This window comes from Pinus tabuliformis, chromosome 9 (assembly GCF_031772625.1).
Source record: "Pinus tabuliformis cultivar Carrire ecotype Pingquan chromosome 9, CPIR1, whole genome shotgun sequence".
Taxonomy (NCBI): domain Eukaryota; kingdom Viridiplantae; phylum Streptophyta; class Pinopsida; order Pinales; family Pinaceae; genus Pinus; species Pinus tabuliformis.
This window is the reverse complement of record NC_142307.1, coordinates 1914355878-1914380216: the sequence shown is the minus strand read 5'-3', so window position 1 is coordinate 1914380216 and position 24339 is coordinate 1914355878. Positions and strand designations below refer to the sequence as shown.

General features: G+C 39.1%; 1 pseudogene; it reads left to right on the top strand.

Moving 5' to 3' along the window:
* The first annotated feature begins 836 nt into the window (after window positions 1-836).
* On the top strand, window positions 837-18954 carry LOC149156587 (WD repeat-containing protein LWD1-like; annotated as a pseudogene).
* Window positions 18955-24339: the final 5385 nt, after the last annotated feature.

Below are 24339 nucleotides of genomic sequence, written 5' to 3'. Positions count from 1 at the left end.
GTTTCCCTTCCCAAAGTGGTAGTGCTCAGATAGATCTTTCTAACAAGCTATTGTACACGTCAAACGGAGATCATATGCCAAACTTACGACCCTGGGAAGTTGATGTACCAATTTACCCAAACGGGGCCCACAATTTGGCGTTTCATCTTCTAGGGTTAGGTTTTGGAATGTTAATGGTTTTCCATTGTTTCTCAACAATAAAAAGTCCTTCGAGCCTCATTGTAACACAGTTCATAGGCATGTAGCCACCACATCTCTTCTCAGAGATAAGCTACCATCGCCATAGCTGGTTTATTTCCATTACTATTTGTAAGCATATTTCAGTATTCTACATTAATGAAATGAAGTATTATTTCTACTGCATATATGTGTTTATGGTTATCTCTGTAATTTGTTGTGTTCTTGTTTAAGTTTGGATCAACTCCCCACTATTGAGCAGGTCCTGGAGATGTAGTCCAAATTGGATGAACTTCGTAATAAAATCTTCATGTCTTGATCTCATGCATGATTATGTTTTTTTATCTTCATTTTATATGCTTATGTTCAATGGTTTTTAAGTGCTCTGTTACATGTAATTTGGATGCATCTATAAGAAAAAAAATCTTAGATCAAGTGGTATCAGAGCAGGGCTTAGTTGATGTGAATTGCATGAGTATGCTAGCTAGAGATAATCCTCAGGGGACGTGCATCACAAAGAGGAGACATTGTGGATGTTGAAGCTCATTGGGAAGAGAAGCAATCCTGTTGCTGTTAAGAGTTGAGAACGTGAATGAACGAGTGTGCAACCATGGTGAATGATAAAAAAATGCACAAGACCTTCTTTGCAAATGTCCAAAATGGTGGACATCATGTATGAATCGTATGGGAAGAGAGGAGAGGATGAGACGGAGAGATCACAGAGCGAAGCGTAATCCACACCTCTCAGTGCTTATACATCTTATTCATCACCTTCCTCGAATGCGGAGATTAATGAGAGACCTCAAGAAGAGAATGTTGAATTAAGAAGGTTACTGCAAGAAGAGAGAGAGGAGAAGCAACGATTACAGCTTCAGTTGCGAGCCACAGATGAGGGCCTGGAAGAGTTGAAGCACAACAACCAGAGTCTTAAAGAAGAGCTTGCTGAATTAAGGAGGCTTCTACAGGAAGAGAAAGACGAGAAATAGAGGCTTCTACGCTAGTTGCATGCCAAGGACGAGGCCTTGGAAAGGCTGCAACGTGACCCCCGCGAGGTAAGAAGTAATTCTTCGACTCTATGTATATTTGCTGATGTCAATTTCTATGTTTTTGAAAATCATACCACAGGAATCAGCTCCAAATTGTTAAGGATAATGGGGCATGAGGGGAAGGGCCTTGACATTAATGGCTAGGGCATCATAAACCCCATCGAAATAGAGGAATTACCCTATCAGGCACGACTTCGGTATGTCAGGAAGGAGGTTGGGAAATGCACCAAAACAACCAGTGAACCACCAACGACATATGATGAGAAGCCCTCATCAGGTCCTTCCAAATTGATATTGGAGGTAAAGGATGTTGATTTCTCTTCAGTTTCATCTTCACATGGTATAATTTCTATTGGAACTATGGAAATACTCATTACAAGGACAAACATGAGACTCCTTACTGAGAAGAGGTACAAGGAAGAAGAAGGGCTTGGTATTAATAGCCAAGGCATAACTCAACCATTAGAGGTTAAGCAAAGACCTCGATTCTCAAGGTTGTTGTTGGGGCCTTCGTTTTAATTTTGAAATATTTTGGAGGTACGAAGAAGACGAAGTAGGTGGCAGTAGCAATGTTCAGGTTGCAGAGAAGATAGCTCAGGATGAAAATAAGAATAGGAAGTTGCAAGATGGTCACGACAATGTTTCAGCAGAAAGAAAGGGTATCCAAGCGGACAAGGCAGACGAGAGGCAGTCAAGGAAAGAAACAACCAAGTCAGAACTGGCAGTGCAAATGACAGAGGTGAATACAAAAGGAGAAGGCTGCAAGAAGAAAGAGGTTGGTTGGTTAGTTGAATAGTTCTGGTCACGGATGAGTAGCGAGGAGAATGCGAGCTATCAGAGAATCCAACCTGAATGTTAGAGCGGAAACTGAGAAGCGGGGTGAATTTTGTTGCATTCAGTCGGGTCATGTAACTGGGTATTTCATGCAATTGTCTAGGGTTGAGGACAATTTTTAATGTATGTTATCCTATTGAATTAGTATAAATGAAGAGTCAGACTGGTCACTTGGTATGATAAATGTATTTGATTGCGTTATCTGGACCCACTAAAAATTTGAATGCATTATGAGTCTATGCTCATGGTAGATTGATCTTCATGTTGATATGTTGTTAAGTATGAATATATGCACCAGGCCACTCATAGAGGAATGGTTAAAATATCCCTGACCCTATACTGAACCCTTCTTACTTTCGGTCGTGGCATGCCTCGGGTGAGACTCCTTATCCCTTAGGGTAAGGTGAAAATGTTGGCATTGTCCTAGACTACAACGAACCATTGTTGGCTCTTTGTGCTTGAACCTAGGGTCTTTCTGTGATGTAATTTTTATGCCAACAAATGGTTCTATTGCCAGGACCTGAAGCTATAAGAACCAGTTTGGAATATTGTGTCAAGGATATTTAAGAAAGAGATTAGGGATTGGTGGGATAAAAGAGTAGACCAATTTATACCAGAAAAATCTATTGAAAGAGGTCAACCTATTGCCAAAGTGAGTAAAGATACTTTGAACGCTGAGGTTGCGAGTGAGCAATATCAGATCTTTTGGCGTAAGTTCCCATAAGACTTGTATAATTGGTTAAGGAGGCTAAAATTTGAGAATCGATAAGAAGGAACAACACGAGCCTATCGTGACTGGGCTCCCTCAAACCTTGTATGACTTCGACACTTGGATATTGATCTAACAAGGGTAGTAGAATTTTGGGTACAAACTATAGTAGAGGGGTACATAGTAGAGTTTTCCAAAGAGAACTGTTAGTCCTTTTCAAGGGAGGAGGTGGTGTTCAAGTCAAGATTAAGAGGGAAGTTGGTGAGGGAAGTGTTGTTGTGGATTAAGATGTTCATGGTGGAAGAAGGGTTGCTACTCTTATCTAGAGCAACCACGGTAGCATAAAACCCTAGTACTGGGGGAAGGACCTAAGGGGAGGATGCTATTAGTTAGGGAATAGAGATGATAGTGAAGGAATGGATGTAGAAGGATTGTGGAAATATAGAGACGTTAGGGTGCAAAGGAGAGCACTATTAGCCGACAAGTGGTAGGCGAGAGCGGTTAAGACTTTGAAGAAGAGACGAATGGGACCCCACCAAGTAGGAGCAGTGTCGGGGAGCTCAGAAGAGGGAAAGAGAATGGAGGAAGATGTAGGATAAGACAAGAATTTTGATGGGAAGAATAGAATCGAGGAGAATGACAAGGACTCTCCCTTATAGGTTATGGGAAAGATGGCCGAGAGAAAAATTTGGAGCAGTCATGAAGAGGAAATGGAAGAGGAAATGAGTAATGTCATGAGAAGGTTATTTGCTGAAGGTGAAACATCCACAAGAAATTAGCAGCAAAATCCCTGAAGTACAGGTAGTATCCATCCCGACCTTCCCCTGGTGCCTTACAATAATCCTAAGAAACTTGTTGCTAAGTTAGGTAAAGCGATACGAGTACACAATGTGCATGAGAAATATAAGGTCAGTTTTAATACAATAAATAGCAGTGGAATTAGCTGTATTAGTTAAATCGGGCTGCAAGGATCTCAGCAACCTAGAAACAAAGGATTTGTGTTGTTGGCACATACTCAGGTAACCATGGCAAGATCTTTCACTAGATACCCTGAATTTGTTGGTTGAGGAAATGAAGATGTAGAACAACACTAGTACCTTTGTGAAGCTATATGGAGAGCACGTCAAACACCAGATAATGTTAAATCAATTGAGTTCCAGACCATGTTGAGGGAGATATCTCTACATTGGTTTATAAAATGGGCAGAACAGAACCAAAATCCCATAGTAGATGATATCAAGAGAGAATTCGTGCAAGAATTTGAAGTACCTCAAATTGACCAGCATGGGTTATATGAACTATGGCAAATCAAGAAGAAGGAAGGTGGAAATGGTTGGGAACTGATGTAGAGATTTAAGGATGCTATTTCTAAGCTGAGTTACACCCTAGATCCTAGTCACCAGAGAGACTGGTTCATCAAGGCACTCTTACCCCTTACGAGAACGTCATTGACACAACAAATATTGGGACTCTCCAAGACGCTTTAGAACAAGCATCGCATATAGAGGCCATGGCAGGATACCCGCATGAGTATCGGGGGGTGGTAGGGTTGCAGGACCCATCAATCATGGGCCTACAAAATCAAATCACCAACTTAACAAAAAAACTAAAGGATCTACAACCAGTTTGGCCAGCTAGACCCAACGTATGGTGTACACATTGCATGGTGGAAGGACATGTTGTGATAGAATGCCCAAGGTTGAGTGGAATCAACCATTTAGGGGGGATTTTAGTACCATCATGAATCTCGCCAACATCAGGAGTTGTGGTAGCAGGGGCGCAAGGAGCTTCCCCAGGATGAAACACTCAAGAACACTATGAAATTTGTAGAACATATGAACATCTACCACTAGTATGCCCAATACTACAAAAGTACTCTAATGTTCTAAATAAAATCTATTGTGAATTTTGTGGATCTACAACGCACCGCACTAACCAATGCACGACACTAGATGCTTTAGCAAAATGGTTGGATAGGTCTACAATCAAAATCAATGAGTCTAACAGGGGAGGACGAGGGAGAAATATTGGAGGAGGAAGAGCTAGAGGTAGAGGTCCTGTAAGGTGCTATAATTGTGATCAGGACCGACATATTGTTAGCAAATTTCTGCTCCCCATGATACCATGGTGTTTGCAATGCAGAATCAATATGCATGTCACAGAGGATTGCCTTGAGCTCATTGCAAAATGGGAAGAAAGAACTAGACAGAGATGGGCTAACTTGATCAACAGAGAGCCTCGTATAGACGACACTCTTACTATAACTAATTATATAAATATAGTTACAAGTGGAGGAAAGAAGACCAAGGAAGATCGGGGCATGGTGGACCTGCCCTTGATTGTTAAGGTAGTGTCTCTGAAGAAATCTTACAAACTCATGCAACAAAAACAATATTATCAAGAGGCAACTAAATTGTTTGAAGGGATGACCGAGACAAAGGAAAAATAGAAACAGGACAAATGCGCATTCAAAAATGCTCAACCAATAGAAGAATTTCTTAAGTTATTTATGTAGATCATTGATGATGAGCATATGTTGAAGGAGTTGCACAAAAGTTTAAAAGCGTTATTTCCAAAAGTAAAAGAGGAAGGAGAACTACCATTTTCCAACTTACCAAAAAGACATACAAGAAGAGTGCAGTAGAATAAAAAGAGAAGTGGAAGGGAATTATGAATCAATGCTCAGATTGCAAGGTTCCATATCAAAGACATGATGCTAGACCTGGGGTCAGATGTAAACATTTTTCCCAGGAAAACATGAGAGGCGATGAGAAATCCGCAACTTAACTATTCACCTATACAATTGAGGATGGCGAATCAGTACTGTATCCTACTTATTGGAAGATTAGAAGATGTAGAGGTGGATGTGGTGGGAGTAAAAACATACACTAAATTTGAAGTAATTGTTATAACGGGTGACAAGGAACCGTAACCAACATTCCTTGGGATCAACTAGGCATATGAAAACTATCTTTTCATCGACCTAAAGAAAGAACTAATGATATTTGAAGCAGAAAGGATGTAGATGACGCAACCCTTGGACCCATATCAGGGACCCAGGTTCACGCAACCTGTGCATGACAAGGACAAGCTGGGAATGCTAGACAATGTATACACATTAACAACATGAAAGAGAGAGGATTATATAAAGCCTAAAGCGGGAAGATCTGTTAGCTGGAGTAGTATTCAAAGCTCAAAAGCTTGTTCAAAATCCACGTGGGGTGCATGGAAGAAAGGGGGATACAAACTTGATACCAAACATTGCATGAAGATATGCAAGATAAACTAGATAGGGGCAGAGGTAAGTGACTATCCCAAATTCCATGACATTGAATCAGTAGACATTTTCTTAAACAAAGTAGATAGACAAATAAGATATGATCAAAAGGTTCCATTGCTAGATATAGCATTACATGCCACCCCGACAAGGTGGTGGAGAACGCACCGCAACACATTTTGTGAACGGGGAACTATAAAGTGAGCCATGAGAGAGAGGTTCAGTCAAGAAGAAGACCGGCTGTAGAATAGAGTGAAATATAGAGGCAATTTAGACCCTAAGAAACATTTAAAAGACTACATAGAAAATTTGGAAAGGGAAAGGCTTTCGAAAGAACTTTGGGTGCATGTATTTATAAACACCCTAGGCACCATCTTGCAAGCACAATATGTATAAGAGGAGCTTCATAAACAAACAATGGATTGGGATGTCATGGCTAGCTAGTTTATCAGTAGCTTCTCATTCAAAGATGTTGATTGACGCATGACTGAAACCTTATATGTGATTAAAAGGATCATGTTCACCCCACGACAGTTATGGGAAGGTTGTGTTGATGAGAATTTCTTACAACATCTTTATGACACGGGTTATCCAGAATATATGCCCTGTGACAAAGTAGACGCAGAACCATATGAAGATGGTTTAGAAGGATTGAGACACCTGACCTTTGAGGACACAAAAGATATTCAAGAAAGTCCCCTAGGATAAGTGGCACACCTACTCCTGGTGAAATTAAGAAAGAATAATATTAGAGCAGATGATAAACCTAAGATGGCATCTGTTGGGGATTATTGGGAAGAACAGACAAGAAGGGAGATATTTAACCTGTTGCAAGAATATCAAGGCTTGTTCCCAACTTTGGTCCTAATCTAAAAGGTATAAAGGGGGACATAGGGGAGATGAAGATTATTCTGAAACCGAATGTCCATCCACTAACGCACAGGCCATATAGGCTAAACCCAGAGTGAAAGAAAAGGTTAAGAGTGAGATCGAAAAAATGCTAGAATCTGGAATTATATTTCCGGTGGATGAAGCAAAATGGATTAGTCCAATAGTCATACAGAACAAGAAATATCCAATGGAGATGAAAGTCTGTGTGGATTATCGAAGTCTGAACAATGCATGTGTCTATGATCCCTTCCCAACACCTTTTAGCGATGAAGTTCTGGATAATGTAGCGGGGAATGAAACATATTCCTTCACTAATGGATTTTTGGGCTATCATCAAGTTCGAATAGAAGAAGAAGACAAGAGAAAGAAAATTTTCACCACTGAATGGGGGTCACATGCTTATCTTGTAATGTCGTTCGGGTTGAAGAACACACCTGCTGTTTTCTCAAGGATCGTTATAATTGCATTCAGAGACTATATTCATAGGTTCTTGGAGGTATACATGGATGACTGGACAATATACAATTTATTGAAGAAACACACAAGCTTACTAAGGGTCATGTTTGAAAGATGTAGACAGTTGCAAATCTCCTTGAATCTAAAAAAATGCATCTTTGCAGTTCCATTTGGAACACTGTTGGGCCACATTGTTTGTAAAGATGGAGTGTGTGTAGACCTCGCAAAGGTTGTGACAATTGTTAACATGGAACCACCACATAATGTAAAATAACTTCGGTCCACTCTAGGCCATACATGGTATTATCGGTTGTTCATCAGAAACTACGCCTCAATTACAACCCTGATGGAGAAGTTACTGAAAAAGACGAAAGCATTCACTTGGTCGGAGGACTATCAAGAAACATTGAATAAGTTGAAAGAGAAATTGGTAAGCACTCCTATCCTTGTATACACAGACTAGAACAAGAAATTTCATGTACATATTAATGCATCAGGGATCACATTAGGAGCAGTATTGGTGCAATTGGGAGAGAGAAATATCGATCACCCAGCGTACTATGCCAGTAGGAAACTATCAACTGCAGAAAGGAACTATATGAAAACAGAGAGGGAGGCACTAGCCATGGTTTACTCTCTGCGAAAATTCAGGCATTACTTGCTAGGAGCGCCGTTTAGTTTTTTCATAGATCATTCAACACTAAAGCATTTGGTGAACAAACCAGTATTAGAAGGTAAAATATGTCGTTGGTTATTTTTATACCAAGAATTCATTTTCAAGGTAGTCATCAAACCTGGATGGTTGAATGTGGGACCGGATCATCTGTCACCACTAGAGATTGGAGAGAATGAAAGGTCATTAGATGTTCAGTTACCTGATGCCGAATTATTCAGAATAGAGGTAGTTCTAGATTACTTAGAAGCAATTGTTGGGCTATTAAAAACACGGTACTGCCCAAAGGGGTATACACCAACACAAAAGAGACATCAAATAGTGAGGGCAATAGACTATCAACTAATTGCAGGACATATCTATATAATGGACTTGGATCAAGTCCTGAGACATTGTATACTTCAACATGAAAGAGAAGAAGTTCTATGGGAATGTCATGCTGGAGTCGCGGGAGGCCATGTGGGAGGAAAAGCCACCGCAAGGAAGATACTGCACACAGGATTATGGTGGCCAACCATCCACAAGGATTCTAAGGAATACGCTAATAATTGTGATGTCTGTCATAGGGTTGGAAAGCCATCACGTCGAGATGAACTCCCTTTAAACCCAGTTCATACAGTGCAAATTTTTGAGAAGTGGGCAATAGACTTCATTGGGCCCATAACACCACCAGCGCAACATTCACACGCAAGATACATAATAACGGCTACATAATATCTCACACGATGGGCAGAAGCAAAACTAGTCAAGGAATATACAATCGACACTTCTGCAAGATTCATTTTTGAATACATAATATCAAGATTTGGATACCCTAAAATCCTAACAAGTGATCACGGGACACATTTCATTAATGAAACTATTGAGTCTCTTCTCAAGAACTTTATGATTCAACATCATAAAAGTAGTCCATACCACCCAGAGGCCTTCGGGACTGTTGAAGCATTCAATAAAATACTGGAGAAAGGTCTCACTAAAATTGTATCAACCAATAGGGACAAATGGGATGAACGCGTGCCAGCAACTTTATGTGCATACAGAACAAAAGTGAAAAGAAGACATAAACAAAAACCATTTTAGCTGGTATATGGAAAAGAAGGAGTGCTCCCAATCGAGTTCATAGTGCCCAACATGTTTATTTCTCAAGAAAAAAAGATGAAAGATGATGCAACATTAAAAGAAAGAATGAATCAACTGATGGAACTAGATGAATCTAGATTCCTAACTGAATTTCACTAGTCAGTAGAGCAAAGAAGCAAAAAAACTTGACATGACAGGTAGATCAGAAAGAAAACCTTCCAAGTCGAAGATCATGCATTGTTATATGACAACAAGTTCCAAAAGCTCCCGGGTAAGTTGTAGATGCACTGGCTAGGCCCGTTTATAGTTACTGAAATCAAATATTCTAGAGTGGTAAGGCTAGCACAACTAGATGGTGGAATGCTACAAGGATGGGTAAATGACGCACACTTGAAACCCTTCCACATGTCAAAAGACACACAATCAAGTTAAGGGGTCTTGGAGATGAGCCTGCAAGTAGGTAGTAGTCAATAAAACTTAGTCAAGTCATTACAAAGTTCATTTGAAGTTTATGTCTTTTGTGATATAGTAGTAAGAATAAGAAAAGGTGTTAATAAGGTTGCGGCAAAAATGTCATGATACGTAACGCATTTGTGGTCAGGGGGATAAGTAGACATTCTTGTTAGTCTTAATAGTCACATGGAGGTAGATGCTCTTTCAGCCTTAATAGTCACATGATTTGTGAGTCATTTCCACCGTACGAGTAGCCATTTCCATAATAAGTAACTAATCATACAACTGTCAGATAGAAGCCATAAAATATTTTCCCGTTAGGGACAAATTTAGTTAATAAATACCCACTCTATCCTTCCTAATTCTATGTCATAGATGTCAGGTCCAGGTTAGCCAATGGCGGCAAGTCACAATTAAAAGATACATGCGGAAAGTTTCCATTGTAATTAGTTGCTAAGTCCAATCAGAAAACGTTGTGTCAATTCTGGCTACTTAATGTGCATGACAATGTAGGAAGCTTCAAAATTTCAAGTGCAGGTAGCAGAAATACTCCAAACTTGCTCTGAAGAACAAAAATAGTTGAAGTGAAAAAGTTCAAAGCCTCCAGTAATGATTGTATATCAGAGACGAAGAGAAATGGAAAAGGGAGTTATTTCAGTCCCAGAGGATAAACTTTATGAGCAAATTGTCTTGCTGGAAAATCCATATGGTAAATACAATAAATCTACTTTGGTTGACAATGATCTTACAGATTGTTTCTAGTTTCCAACGCTAAAGAGGGAGGTGTATACAGAGGAAGTTCAAAAGGAAGATGGCATGAGCACAACCAGAGTCAAGGAATATTTCATAGGCCTACAACGATCTACGCTAATCAATCTGAGGAGTCTACCAGTCTTCGACACACAACTGGCTGTGATGCAGTGCACAAAGTTGCTAACCAGCAGAATGCATGGGGGATCCTTGTGGCTCGATAAGGAGTATCGAATTCATGTATATGATAGGTATCATCGCACAAGGCTATCAGTAGGAGGAAATGCAGTGAATACAATGTTCCAAGGAGGAATGAAAAGAGCAAAGAACGAGGGAGAAAATGATTATTATGGAAAATATGGAACAAAGCACAGGGGCAGGGGAGCCAAGATTGACATTATTAGAAAAATTGAGATAAGGTTCACTTACCACATCATAGCAGGCAAAATAATGAGACACTTCACAAGAAATGAGTGCACTCTGGAAGCAATCTCGGTTGCGGAGCACTCCTGTAGGGGAGAAGTGCTCAACTGGTCCGCGTTTGTACTAAATGAGCTCTTCAAGGTCCGTGAGGATAGCTACAAGAGGAGTACCAATTTTTTTTTGGATGCATATTGATAAATTTGGAAATGTGGAAGTGGTGGCCACTAAGGGACACGGAGATGATGCAAATTACTGAAAGACAACCGATAGTAATTAGGTATGAGCCATGGAGAGTTTCGAGAGACCTGAGCAGCAAGGAAATTAATGAGGCAACTTTCATTGAATGGTATGAGATGATGGATATAGTTTGGTCGACGAAGAGAATACCAAAACCACTTCTTGATGAATTTTCAGAACACATCTAGTTTGCAGTCTCACTTGGGCACATGTATCTTAGACCCATATAACATGAAAACCAAGTCAGAACTGGCAATGCAAATGACAGAGTTGAATACAAAAGGAGAAGGACACAAGGAGAAATATGTTGGTTGGTTAGTTGAAGTGTTTTGGTCACGGACAAGCAACAAGGAGGATGCAATTTGTCAGATCATCCGACCTGAAGGCCAGAGCGGCAGATGAGAAGCAGGGTGAAGTCAATTATAGTCAATCGCATCATGTAACCGGGTATTTCATGCAATTGTCTGGGGCTAAGGCCAATGTTTAATGTAATGTTATCCTATTGAATTAATATAAATGAAGACTCAGACTAGTCACTTGGTATGATGTATGCATTTGGTTATGTTATCTGGACCCACTAAATATTTGAATGCATTGCGAGTCTATGCTCATGGTAGATAGATCTTCATGTTGATATATTGTTAAGTCTGAATATGCCAGTTATAGAGTAACGATTAAGATATACCTCACCCTATACTAAACCCTTCTTACTTTCGGTCATGGCACACTTCAGGTGAGACTCCTTATCGCTTGGGGTAAAGTGAAAATGTCGACGTTGTCCCAGACTACAATGAACCATTGTTGGCTCTTTGTGCCTGAACCTAGGGTCTTTCCATGATGTCATTTTCGTGCCAACAAATGGTTACATTGCCAATGTTTAATGTAATTTTATCTCCAACTGTTGAAGAAATTCCCCCAAATCCATATACTATTCCACCTCTTTCACAGGAACCTTCTCCCCACATGGCCTCCACCTCTGTAACCCTGTCGGAAACCATCCCCTCTGGCACAAGACTAGTGACTAAATACATGGAAGTAGATTCGACAGAGTAGCCTAGAGGGACCACCAATGGAAGTGGTGCACAACCAGCCTTGCTAGTATCATTACTATTTGGGTCAGACCCACTTTAGGGGGAAGAACCAATCATGACCCTTCCGCAATTAGTGGGGAATGAACAGAACTACCGAATATTCCCTATAAATTTCCTGGTGGTCCCCGATGCTAATATCATTCCCTCCACTCTCTAGTTCACCCCACAATCATAGCTAGTTCACTCTCCCACCTCCCATTCTAAGAAATCCATTGCCATCATCCTACCAATTCATTAAAATTTCCCAGATCCGAGCACAATGCAAACCGACACCTTGCAGCACTGGTCATCGATGCAGCTGTTTTCATTCATGTAACAAGTTGTGCAAAGAGACAATAATGTGATAGAGAAATTCCGGTCACTATGGCCGACAATCATAGATGTCAACATAAAATCTCCAAAGGACATTGCAGCATGCACATTGACGAGTTGCTATGATCACATTCAAGCAGCATGTTCAAATCTCGTGGCAACAAACGCTGATATGAAGAAGAAGTTGGAAATAATAAGATCAAAATTACTGGACCTGGTAGAAATATATGACAGAATGATAGATGAAAAAATCTATGAAATGGAAGGCAAGAAACAAGCACTCGTTGAAACACTAGCAGATAGATACATCCTAATGGATAGAGTTCATGACTGGCCGAGAAGCCTCGTGCTAAAGAATCAGCCAATATATCCTATGAGAGAGAAACTCCAAATATTGTTTGCCAATAGTAGGGAATGCATGGACTCCAACCAACTCCAAAAGATCGACAAGCAGATTGCCGCCATTCAAGCACATGTTGATCAAATTGAAGAGGATTTGACGAAAATAAAAAATATAATCCAAGACCTGCGAACATCAATCTGAATATAGGTTCTGGCTCTGAAGGAAGTCTATAGTAACAGTGAAGAACTTTGGGGCCACCTACAGATTCAAAGGCCAAGTGAAATAATGTCCAACACAATAGAAGACTTTACCCAACATGCTAAATCGATCATAATCACATGGGAATCTACCCTCCACAAATACAATGAATTCAAGTAGATAACGACCAACACCGTTCTTGAGTTGGGGCCTTTGTTGGGGAAAGAAGGACATTAGGGAGAAAAAGGAGCTGTTGGAGTAGAAATCACCTAGCTAACGACAGAGGATACAACGGGAGTAATAGCTCATGAGATGGTAGAACTAGCACAGCCACCAACAGAAGTATCTATAGAGACAAGAACAAGACCCGCAATGCTCGAAATAGATTGACTCAAGGATGAGTCAAAGAAATGTGGTCGGGGCCTGTTGGGGCCTTTGTTTGAATTTTAAAAAATATTTTGGAGATACGAAGAAGAGGAAACAGGTGGTGGAAGCAATGGTCAACTTGCAGAGAAGACAGCTAGGGAGGAAAAAAGGAACAGGCAGTTGTGGGACGGTCGTGGCAAGGTGTTGGAAGAAAGTAGGGGCAACAGAGGAGACAAGGCGGATGAGAGGAAACCAAGGAAAGAAACAATTGAGTAAGAACAAGTAGTGCAAATGGCAGAGGTGAATACAAAAGGAGAAGGTCGCAAGGAGAAAGAGGTTAGTTGGTTAGTTGAAGAGTTTTGGTCACAGATGAGCAGTGAGGAGGATGTGAGCTATCAGAGAATCCGACCTAAAGGCCAGAGAAATAGTTGAGAAGTAGAGTGAAGTCCGTTGCGGTCATTCGAGTCGTGTAATCGAGTATTTCATGCAATTGTCTGGGGCTAAGGCCAATGTTTAATGTAATGTTATACTATTTAATTAATATAAATGAAGAGTTACATTGGGCACTTGGTATGATGGTGTTTATGTTATCTTGACCCACTAAAAATTTGAATGCGTTGTGAGTCTATGCTCATGGTGGATTGATCTTCATGTTGATATATTGTTAAGTCTAAATATATGCACATGGCCACTTATAGAGTAATGGTTAAGAAATCCATGACCCTATACTGAACCCTTCTTACTTTTGGTCACAACATGCCTTGGGTGAGACTCCTTATCCCTTGGGGTAAGGTGAAAATGTTGAAGTTGTCCTAGGCTACATCGAACCATTCTTGGCTCTTTGTGCCTGAACCTAGTGTCTTTCCCTGATGTCAATTTTGTGCCAACACTTGGGGTGCACTAAAGGACAGTGCTCAAATGTGTTACAATCTTCCCCGACCTTGTTGAAACCATCAAGGAAAGAGAATAATGGGAATACATCACCATCAACCTGTGGAAGTATGCATTGCAAAGAAAGAGATGAGGCAAGCTCTCACTCCCATGATCATACTAGAGACCAACAAGAAATGTTTAACAAGTCTCAGTATTCCATTGTTCAGTTTTATTACAACCATATTGTTAATAATGAAAGAAAATCATGGCATAGAAGAACTTGCAGCTTTTGTGGATTGCATAACCATGTGTTTGCTGAGTGCTAGAGGAGAATAGAAACATGAAAAAGGATGAGGCGTGAAAGACCCTCTCAACAGCAAGAAAAGAAGAATGTAAAGCAGATATGGAGGAAGAAGGCTTATTGTAGTCATTTTAACATAGGTGGTCATCAAAGAGCCATGTGCTGGAGGCTCCATCAAGATCAACATCGCAAGGATAAAGCATCCATGCATGAACCAGGTGAAATAGTTGTTCGACCAATAATGACACCACAAGAGATTGACCGAGTCAATTTGATAAGTGAGAGATAGTTCTTATAGGTGTGGTAGAATGTCATGACCTTATTTTTGCAAATGATTTGTTTCAATTTAAATTGTAAAAGTGATGATGTGTTTTCCATCACTTGTTGCAACAAGCAATGATGTTTGGCCTTATTTTGTGTTGCATTTTGAATTGTGAAAGTGATGATGTGTTTCCATCACTTGTTGAAGCAACAATAGTGTTTGCCCTTATTTTTGTAAATTATGTGTTGCAGTGATGATGTGTTTTCCATCACCTGTTGAAGCAACAAAGATGTTTGGCCTTGTATTGACAGTTGGGGTATTGTTTCCATTTTTGTGTAAACTTTACCATATAGTATGTTCTCTAAACTCGTGGCAAGTATGGGCTTCTTGGGTCATTTTTTGTCATATAGCTAAACATGTAATTTGAAAGATATTGTACTACAGGTTTGTAGGAGATGCAGGCATCGAATCATCACTTATCGCTTCGAAGGATAAAGGTGAAGGAGAAGGGAGGATGACATGTTAGGACACTTGTGGTGCAGAAAATGTACAGAGTAGTTGCAGATTATTTAATGCTTTTGGAGAACCAAAATCTTCTCTTAGTGGGGAGGATTGTTCTAGGAGGATCCAGGAGGATGGATCCAGGAGGATTGATCCAGGTGGATCTCTAAAAAGTACCAATGGCATGGTAAGAAGGCTTAAAACATAAAAGTGGAAGAATCTTGATAAAATTTTTTCCATATCAAATTGCTCGTCATCCTAATTCCAATGATGCGAACAACACTCAAATCTGAGCACATATGAAGAAGTTAGGGCAAGTCAAAGTTCAAGTTTCACTTCGACTGATAGCAAGAAGAAAAATGACGTGGAAGAACCTCAGTGAATATGGAAGTGCCAAGTGGCAGGATACCATTTCCCCCGCATTTTGTAGGTCGCAGAAGGAAGAGGTTTGTGGTTCGAGAAATCGGCCCCCATAACTGCCAGGTTGCGATTTGCGATATCGCAATCGCATGTCGGAGGTAGGTCAACAGTAAAGAATCAACCCCAAAGAAAAGCCAGAGTGTGATGTGATATTGCACATTGCACATCGCAAGGAACAACGGTTACAGAATCAGCCCCCAGGCAGTCAGGGTTTCGATTGCGATACAATGGCATATCGCACAGTGCAATTCCCGTTATATATGTACCCCCTAGCTCCACTGATTATGATATGCGATGGATACCAGATGCGATATAGTTATGGGTTGTAGTTAATAGTTTTGTCGAGTTCGCTAGTTCGCACATCACCCATCGCATAGTGCAGCAGCCATTATGGAGAATCTCCCTTGTTTCTGTTGATTGCGATTTGTGGCATCGATAGACTATGGTTGCCAATGATAAAGCCACTGGGTTCGGGGAAATATGACGATTATCAGTATTATTCCGTTGGTTAAGGAGTAAAGCGTCGATTCTTTATATTATTCCACCGGTTTAATGGATTCAATGTGAAATGATGTATGAATTGTTTTCAATGGAGGTTTCTCCTTGTTCGATAGGCTTGTTACCTGCATACTATTCCAAGCTCGAGACCCTTTGTTTGAAACAACCGTGATCTGTGTCTAGACTAATATGCCGATTGTTGAAACAAACCACTTGCTAAACTTGTCCTCTGTTGAAACTACCTTGTTTATGGAGGAATCTTCCCACCAGAATATAAAGTGGGTTATCCACACATCGAGAGGTGGGGATGAGTAGAGAGCATCATAGATTTAAAAAGCATAGTAGCGGCACCTGCTCTAGGCATGTGGTCGGAACCTTACCTTAGAAATTAAAAGCTTTTGAGAAGGTTCAAGAAGCCTTTTTTATCAAAATTGGGTATTTTGATAGGCGATTCTGCATGATTTTTAGCCAGGAAGTCAGTGGTGTTGTCTGTTTCTAGAGTTGGGCTCTCCATTTTTCATCTATCTTCCAAATTGGAGGTGTAAGGTTATTTATTTAAAAATTTCTTGTAATTCTTCTGTTTTCATGCCATTTAATGAATGAACGCCTCCCCGCTATTGAGAAGGGAAAGAAGATGTATTCTAAATTAGATGAACTTCATAATCAAATCTTTGTGTCTTGATCTCATATGTGATTATATCTTTCTATCTTTGTTTTATATGCTTATGTTCCATGGTTTTTAAGTGCTCTGTTACATGTAATTTTGATGCATCTATAAGTAAGAAAATCCTGGATCAAATCACTTCGAGTAGGAGTTAGTAAACGAGATCAGGGGGTTTTAGCTCCCTTCCAGTGGGTGTTGGAGAATAAGAGAAGGTGGTAGCCTTCTGCATGATCCGAATGGAAATTCACCCATCGTTTTTAACCATGGTAATTTAACTAAAGGCTATAAATAACTCACCCATTGTATTTTCTGCCCATGGTAGTTTCCCAGCCATGGTATTTACCCATGGTGATGTAACTAAAAAAGGTTATAAATAACGAGCCTCTTTTTGTAAGAGGGAAGATTTTCCAACACAATGTAGTTGCAATTGTCATGTTCTGATCTAATAAAAAGTTAATTCTTGATTTTGTTTCTTGTTTGGTTTACTTTTGTTTTTTTCCTAATGTAGAAATTTCTCAGATCTTGAGGTCCACCAAGATCTAGATCAGTGGTATCAGAGTGGTTTATGAGTCCATGGCAATCATGTTTTTAAGTGTTTCCAACATTTCGATCTAATCAAGCTCATGCAATGTTGTGGTGTCTTATTTTTTTAAATTTTATTTTAATGATGGCATATGCCTCTATGTTGTTGGGAGAGTGCCAGTTCATAGGGGGATAGGTTTTATGTGATTTTAAGTCCCATTTTAGTCATAATATTTTTTTTATATTTTGTTCTGGAGTGATGAAAAATTCATAGGAATATGATTATTTGAGGCTCACCCTCTCTTCATAGGGGTAGTACCACTCAGAGTCTAGCAGAGTTCATTCTATGTTTTTCCCACACACCGAAATCACCATCAATGGTCCAGTGTGGTGGCGAACCATGATTTCACAAAGCCCACATGAAGGGTGTCTTGGAAACCTTGCCAGTGCAAAACTATGGAGGAATGTGCACAAAATCATTATGATACTTAGCCATGATAATGCAACTAGAAAGCACAAAATATAGGCAGTCTGGAGTAGTATAATCATTCAAAGATATACACATACGAGGCAACATGACACATATATGGCATGACCTAGAGCATTCGCAATGACAAGAAGCACCAGCTGAAGATAGCGAGTCTGGTGGAGCACTATAGCAATAAAGTGGAGATCATTCAGTTGGACGATGAGAGGGGAAACATCAAGGCTGAATCCAAGCTTTCATTTGAACATTTGTAACTGCCCACTAAAATGATGTTCATAACTGAAACATAATTCCAAAAACTAGGCATCCTGGCCACCTCCACTACATATCTCCGCATTTGGCACATTTTTTATTATTGCATCAAGGAAAGGAGCCTCTTGAAGAATAAAAAGAACAATGAGTTTTGCAGTCCTCTCACTTCCTTCAATTCAAATGAGCAAGAACCCAAGAGGATCAACACTTCTAGAATCAACACCACCTATACCATTTGGGACATCGACAAGAAGTTCGTTGACACCTAGTTGATTTCCCATGAAAAGGGGATATACGATATTTCCTTAGGGGTGTCGTTTTTTTTCCTCTATTAGGGTGGCGATGGGTTTGTAAATTTTTTTATTTTATTTGAGGGACAAGGAGTGATCTACACTTATCTATGAGAGTTCTCATCCCGATACTCCCCTAGTCAGATTGGGCTAGAATAAGAAAGAACCCAAATACATGGTTACCATCATCATGGAAAGCCATCATAGTCTTTGATATCATACATGGATACCATCATCATAGCCTTAGATATCATACACGACTACCATCATCATAGTATTGGATATCATATATCTAATCCTGATTGTCGCAAATCTCTAGAGGCACTAGGCTAGTGTCAATGCCCTTTATTGGGCACCCCATAGCTCCTACCGCATCTACACTGCTAGAGATGACTTGCAAGCCCGCATATGAGATCTCTCCTCCATCATAAAACCTGTAAATGACCATATTGATCCTATTATTTCTTACATTGTTGGGGTCAGGATCAAGAAGTTGCAGTGGTCCTCCACTCAGTGCAATTTGGTTGAAATCATCTTCTCCAACAAGTTGCAAATATTTATTTTTTGAAAGGATAGGTCACACCAAATTGATATTTATTGGAAGGAAACAAGGGAATTTGATTTACAGTTGATCTTTGTCTTGTTGAGGTTCTATTTCCTGAGCAATGAGGATACCATACATGATTAAGAACCCAAAATGTGGAATTATACTTCCCAAAAAGATGATTATGACGAATTGAATCCATTGAAGATTCAACTCTTGGTCATCACCAAGTCCCAACGTCATATCCTAGCACAAATTCAGAGGTTTTTTTTTGGCCCACATGGAAGTCAGAGCCAAGGAAGACACCAATATAAACATACAACCTATGCAGGGCATCAACAAGCTTACACTACTTCCCACTCACATCATGGAGAAGCGTCCCTTCCATGGCGAATTCCTAGACCAAGGAATACTATTTGTTTTAAAGAATTGGCTAGAGACCCTCCGTAACTAATCGCTGCCAAATGTGACCCTACACACAACGTTTCTCAACATCCTCACACATTTTTAGAATGACACTGATGATTTTGAAAGGCAAGAGAAACTTTAAAAAAATGGACAGGGGAGAGTGGTCATGTTCTTATCGAAAGCAAATGAACAAAATTTTGGCAATATAACTCACTGACTAGAATTCATTTTCATCTTATCATAGAAATTGGAATGTAATGTTTTTTTTTCATTTTTCTTACCTAGGGATTCTACATTGATTCTCTCTCGAGACAGTTTGTACATCTATGTTGGTGATAGTTGGAGTTTTGTTACATTTTCTTAAGTAGGAGGCACTTAATGTTAGGTAAACTTGACTTGGGATAGAGTCAAAGTTGACCAGGTTAAACAATGATGGTTTTGGGGCGCATGGTATTGTGCACCCATAGTATTCTGCCCGTGGTATTATATGTAATGGAGCTTATAAAAGGCTGGAAGGACTTCATTCTAATGCAAGACCTGGAGGTGAGCGGTGAAGGTTCACTTGGTCGGATTGGCCAGGGTTTTGGCCAATGCTAATAAGATCTTATTAGGTTGGCTTTTTTCTGGGATTTGGGGTTTTCCCGGATAAACATCTATGTTTATGTGTTTATGGTTGTCGCTGCTTATTTTTATATTTATTTTTACATGGGTACACATGCCTTACCAGGTCTTACAGTAGTATGACCATTTACATGCAATAATTTTGACTTCATTAAAAAAATTTCTTTGTTTATTGCTGATGCAATTTTGACCCATCTTCTCTCAATTTGATTTTCTCAAAAACTTCTATCAAACCACTCCAACTGCGAGCCTGACGAGAACCTCGTAGATTTCAGCACCAATAGCCTCACGTAGCAGAAAATGAACAATTTTCGAAGCCGCATGAACAATTTTCTTCTGCTGACCTTCTTTAAATAGCCGCATGAATCTAGAACAATTTGTCAGCATGTTCCAAACTAGTAAATATTGCAAATGCACTCCGATCCCTGATAGTTATGGCACTATCTTCCGCACATTCTCCTCGAGGTTCTTCCATGTATGATTGTTCCACCATTATTTTCAGACCCAGATCTGTAAAAGGGCTACATTGATCTCATCAGGCACTATAAACCTGTGGCATCAAAGAATCCCTTTGAAGCCAATATCTGGCTCTGATACCAGTTGTTAAGAAATTAACTGCATAACGTAAATAATTACTGAGAGGAATAAATATAAAAATAACCAGCAACAACCATAAACACATAAACACAAATGTTTATCCGGGAAAACCCCAAATCTGAGGAAAAACCCAACCTAATAAGATCTTATTAGCATTGGCCAAAACCCTGGCCAATCTGACCAAGTGAGCCTTCACCGCTCACCTCCATGTCTTGTATTACAATGAAGTCCTTCTAGCCTTTCATAAGCTCCATTACATATAATTCCATGGGAAGAATACTATGGGTGCACAATACCATGTGCCCCAAAACCATCACTGTTTAACCTGGTCAACTTTGACTCTATCCTGAGTCAATTTTACCTAACACTTAATCTAAGTATCCAAGGATTTTAAATTGTGTGGTTCGTTCTCCATGAACACTATTGATCTTATAGATCAAATCCAACAGCATATTTTATTCCTATCTAGATGAGATGGTACCACCTTCACACATGTGCATGCTATATGGAAAAGCTAAATGAAATCCAAGGTGCTTTTTCGAATAATTCCCAATAGGTATACAAATACTTGGAATGGAGGGAATTGAAATTAGAAAACAATAAAACATTTCCCAGTGAAAGAGCTTCCAAATCATGAAAAAAATAAAGAAGGTTCAATAGATGGTTGGGAAATCAATGAAGTATTATAAAATTGGAAAGATTATATCATCTAGCTAAAGCACTGAGCTTTATAATTCTTCTCGGATATCAGTTTATGTGCTTGAGTTTATATATTCTGAATATAATTCTCTTCTTAAATCATAGCAATGGGAATCATAAATGTGATAATTGAGTGCTTGGAGGAAGTATTTACAACACCTCATTGGATGATGAGAATATACCATATCTCTAACAAATAAATTGACAAGTGATCTGAAGTTTCGTTATAGGGTATCTCTATCCTTGAACCCTCGTTCATCACAGTTATGGGTCAACCATACAAAACCATTTTCTAACAAAGTCCATTTTCTTGGATACACACTTTCCATCTAACAGTTGGCACATAAGCATTACAGGGTATCTCTAGGTTCTTCATTCATCACGGTTATCGGTCAACCATGCAAAACCCTTTCCATCGAAATCCATTTGCTTTGCTAGACACTGTCAATATCATAGTTGGCTCACAAGAATTACAAGGTATCTCTATCCTTGTATCTCCTTGCATCATGGTTATGGGTCATCCACAAAACCTCGGCTATAGGTCAACCATGCAAAACCCTTGTCCTCGACAACAGTTGGTCAACCACAACTCATTTTCTACAAAGGCTTCTCCAGAGGGAACTTCACGCAATGAGGACCATTACTTCTTAAGAAGGGGGGAATGATCAAAATGGAAATTCACCCATGGTGTTTAACCATGGTAATTTAACTAAAGTCTATAAAGAACTCGCCCATGGTATTTTCCCACCCATTTTATTTACCCATGGTAATGCAACTAAAAAATGTTATAAATAACGAGGCTCTTTTTGTAAGAGGAAAACGTTTCTAGCATAATGTAGTTGCAACTGTTAGTATTTTATCTAATAAAAAGTTAATTCTTGATTTATTTTATGGTTTGGTTTACTTTTGTTCTTTTCCTTATGCAACAATTACTCATATATTTCGGTCCCCCAAGATCTAGATCACTACAGATGGGTGTTTGCGTGATGGTAAGTGTTTGCATCAATACAAGATTGTAAGAAGTTTTCTTAATAATAAAAGAAGAAGGCAGAGATGACGGAAACACCAGTTTTCTACCACATTGGGTTTCCACCTAAAAAGCTTGGCATTATCATGTGTTGTTTCTTATGTATGATGATTTATTCTTCTTTTACTCCTCATGGTTACTATTTAATTAATGAACAATGAAGTAATGATGCACTGATTAAAGATGAAAAATTGATGAAATATATGAAAAACTATTTAACTAGATATACATTATTTTCCTTTACTGAAGTCACATACGTACACAGGTTGCATGAATGACAGTAGAATATAGAAATAAAAATACGGAATGAAAAATTTAGAGTGAGTTTAAAATATTGATTCACGTGCCCCCCCCCCCCCCCTTTAGTATTTTTCCTAACGATTGGTACTAGACTTCGGGTTAGTTGGCTCATTTGAAAAAATGAGGGTGTAGCTCTATAATACCCATCTATGGAAATTATGCTCCTCCTTGGTTGAGTTTTGGGCACCTAGGATTTTCTTTGGGGATGCTATAACCATTATGTTGATATTAAGGAGACCATTGATCTATTTTAGGAGAACAATAGTTATTAATAACATTGTTTTTTGTTCATGGCTTGTAGTTGAACATGGCTATTACATTTGGAGCTTAGGAATGTAGGTTTTAACAATGTACAGAAATTACCTATAGACGAATTCTAAAAAAAACAGAAAATAAACAATGACGAGAATATAAAACAAATACACAGAGATTTCCCCTAGATCCCAAAACCTCCACTACTAAATTGATTTTTCATTATGTTCCTTTCAATGTTACAATACATACATACATACATACATACATACATACATACATACATACATACATACATACATATATATATATATATATATATATACATGTCGAAGCATTCATAAACCCCAATCCATTAACCCTGGATTAGAACATAACCGTAGTTCCCTTGATTGGATCTACAAAATACCATGGGAAGAAAACCATCATGCCCAAAACCATGTGCAAAACCCATGCACAAAACCATAGGTAGGTTCGCCCACCCAATATAGGGTCCAAAAAAAGTTTCTCGGGGCATTGCCCCAGACCCCATGTAGGGGGCTACCGGCCCCGTCAAACCCCCCGACAGGAGGGGATGCACCCTGTATAATGAAAATACGAGACTCTTAGCCCCCTTGTGTGCGACTAGTTTTGGAATGAATATAACACACACACAACAGGGGATCATTATAAGTATTGTGATTTTTTGTTCTAATGATTCAGAATTTCCATTGCACTAAAGCTAACCACCTTTTTTTTCCTTTTGGAATTTGATGATTAATTACAAAATTTCTCTTGGGTTGCTCTAGTTGTATTATATCCCTTACCTAGCTCTGGGCATGCATTTTTATTTGTACGTAGTTCTAGTTATCCTTGGAGCGACATATACAATTATGCATTGTGAATCCTATCATGTTCCAAATTTGGTCGCATGTTATTCTTATACACTTAGTCCCCTATTGACTTGCATGGTTTTTAGCATATTGGCATTGCCCTCTTATATATAAATCTTCATATGTCATTTGTCTTATTATTTTCAGATTTAAGCACCCTTAATTCAACACAACATTTTAGGAATTTTCTGATGCCTCATTTCACTATGGAGCTTGTGATATTTCATTCTTCTCTTAAAAATGTTTATTTTATTCTTTAGGCTAGTTAAAACATAGAGATACTTTTGATCTTCTAGATTTGGTATGATCATCTCCTTTAGTATCCTAATTTTCTATTATTGTCAATTTCTTTATCACACCATACTCTCCCCTTAATTTTAGATAAATAATATTTTTAACATTTCCATTATTCTCTATCGTGGCCTCTTCCTCAATGACCTAATGGTTTATACAATATTTGTCATCTTTATGCCTTTGCCAGTTTAGTCATATGTTGTTTTGACTAGATTTTGAAGCAAACTTTGGAAGCTCCTCGTCTTCTATGTTGTTTATTTTATTCATTTACATTAACTACTTAGTCATAGCAATGCTCTTAATGGTTGAAACACTCACTTTTATGAGGAACATAGGATA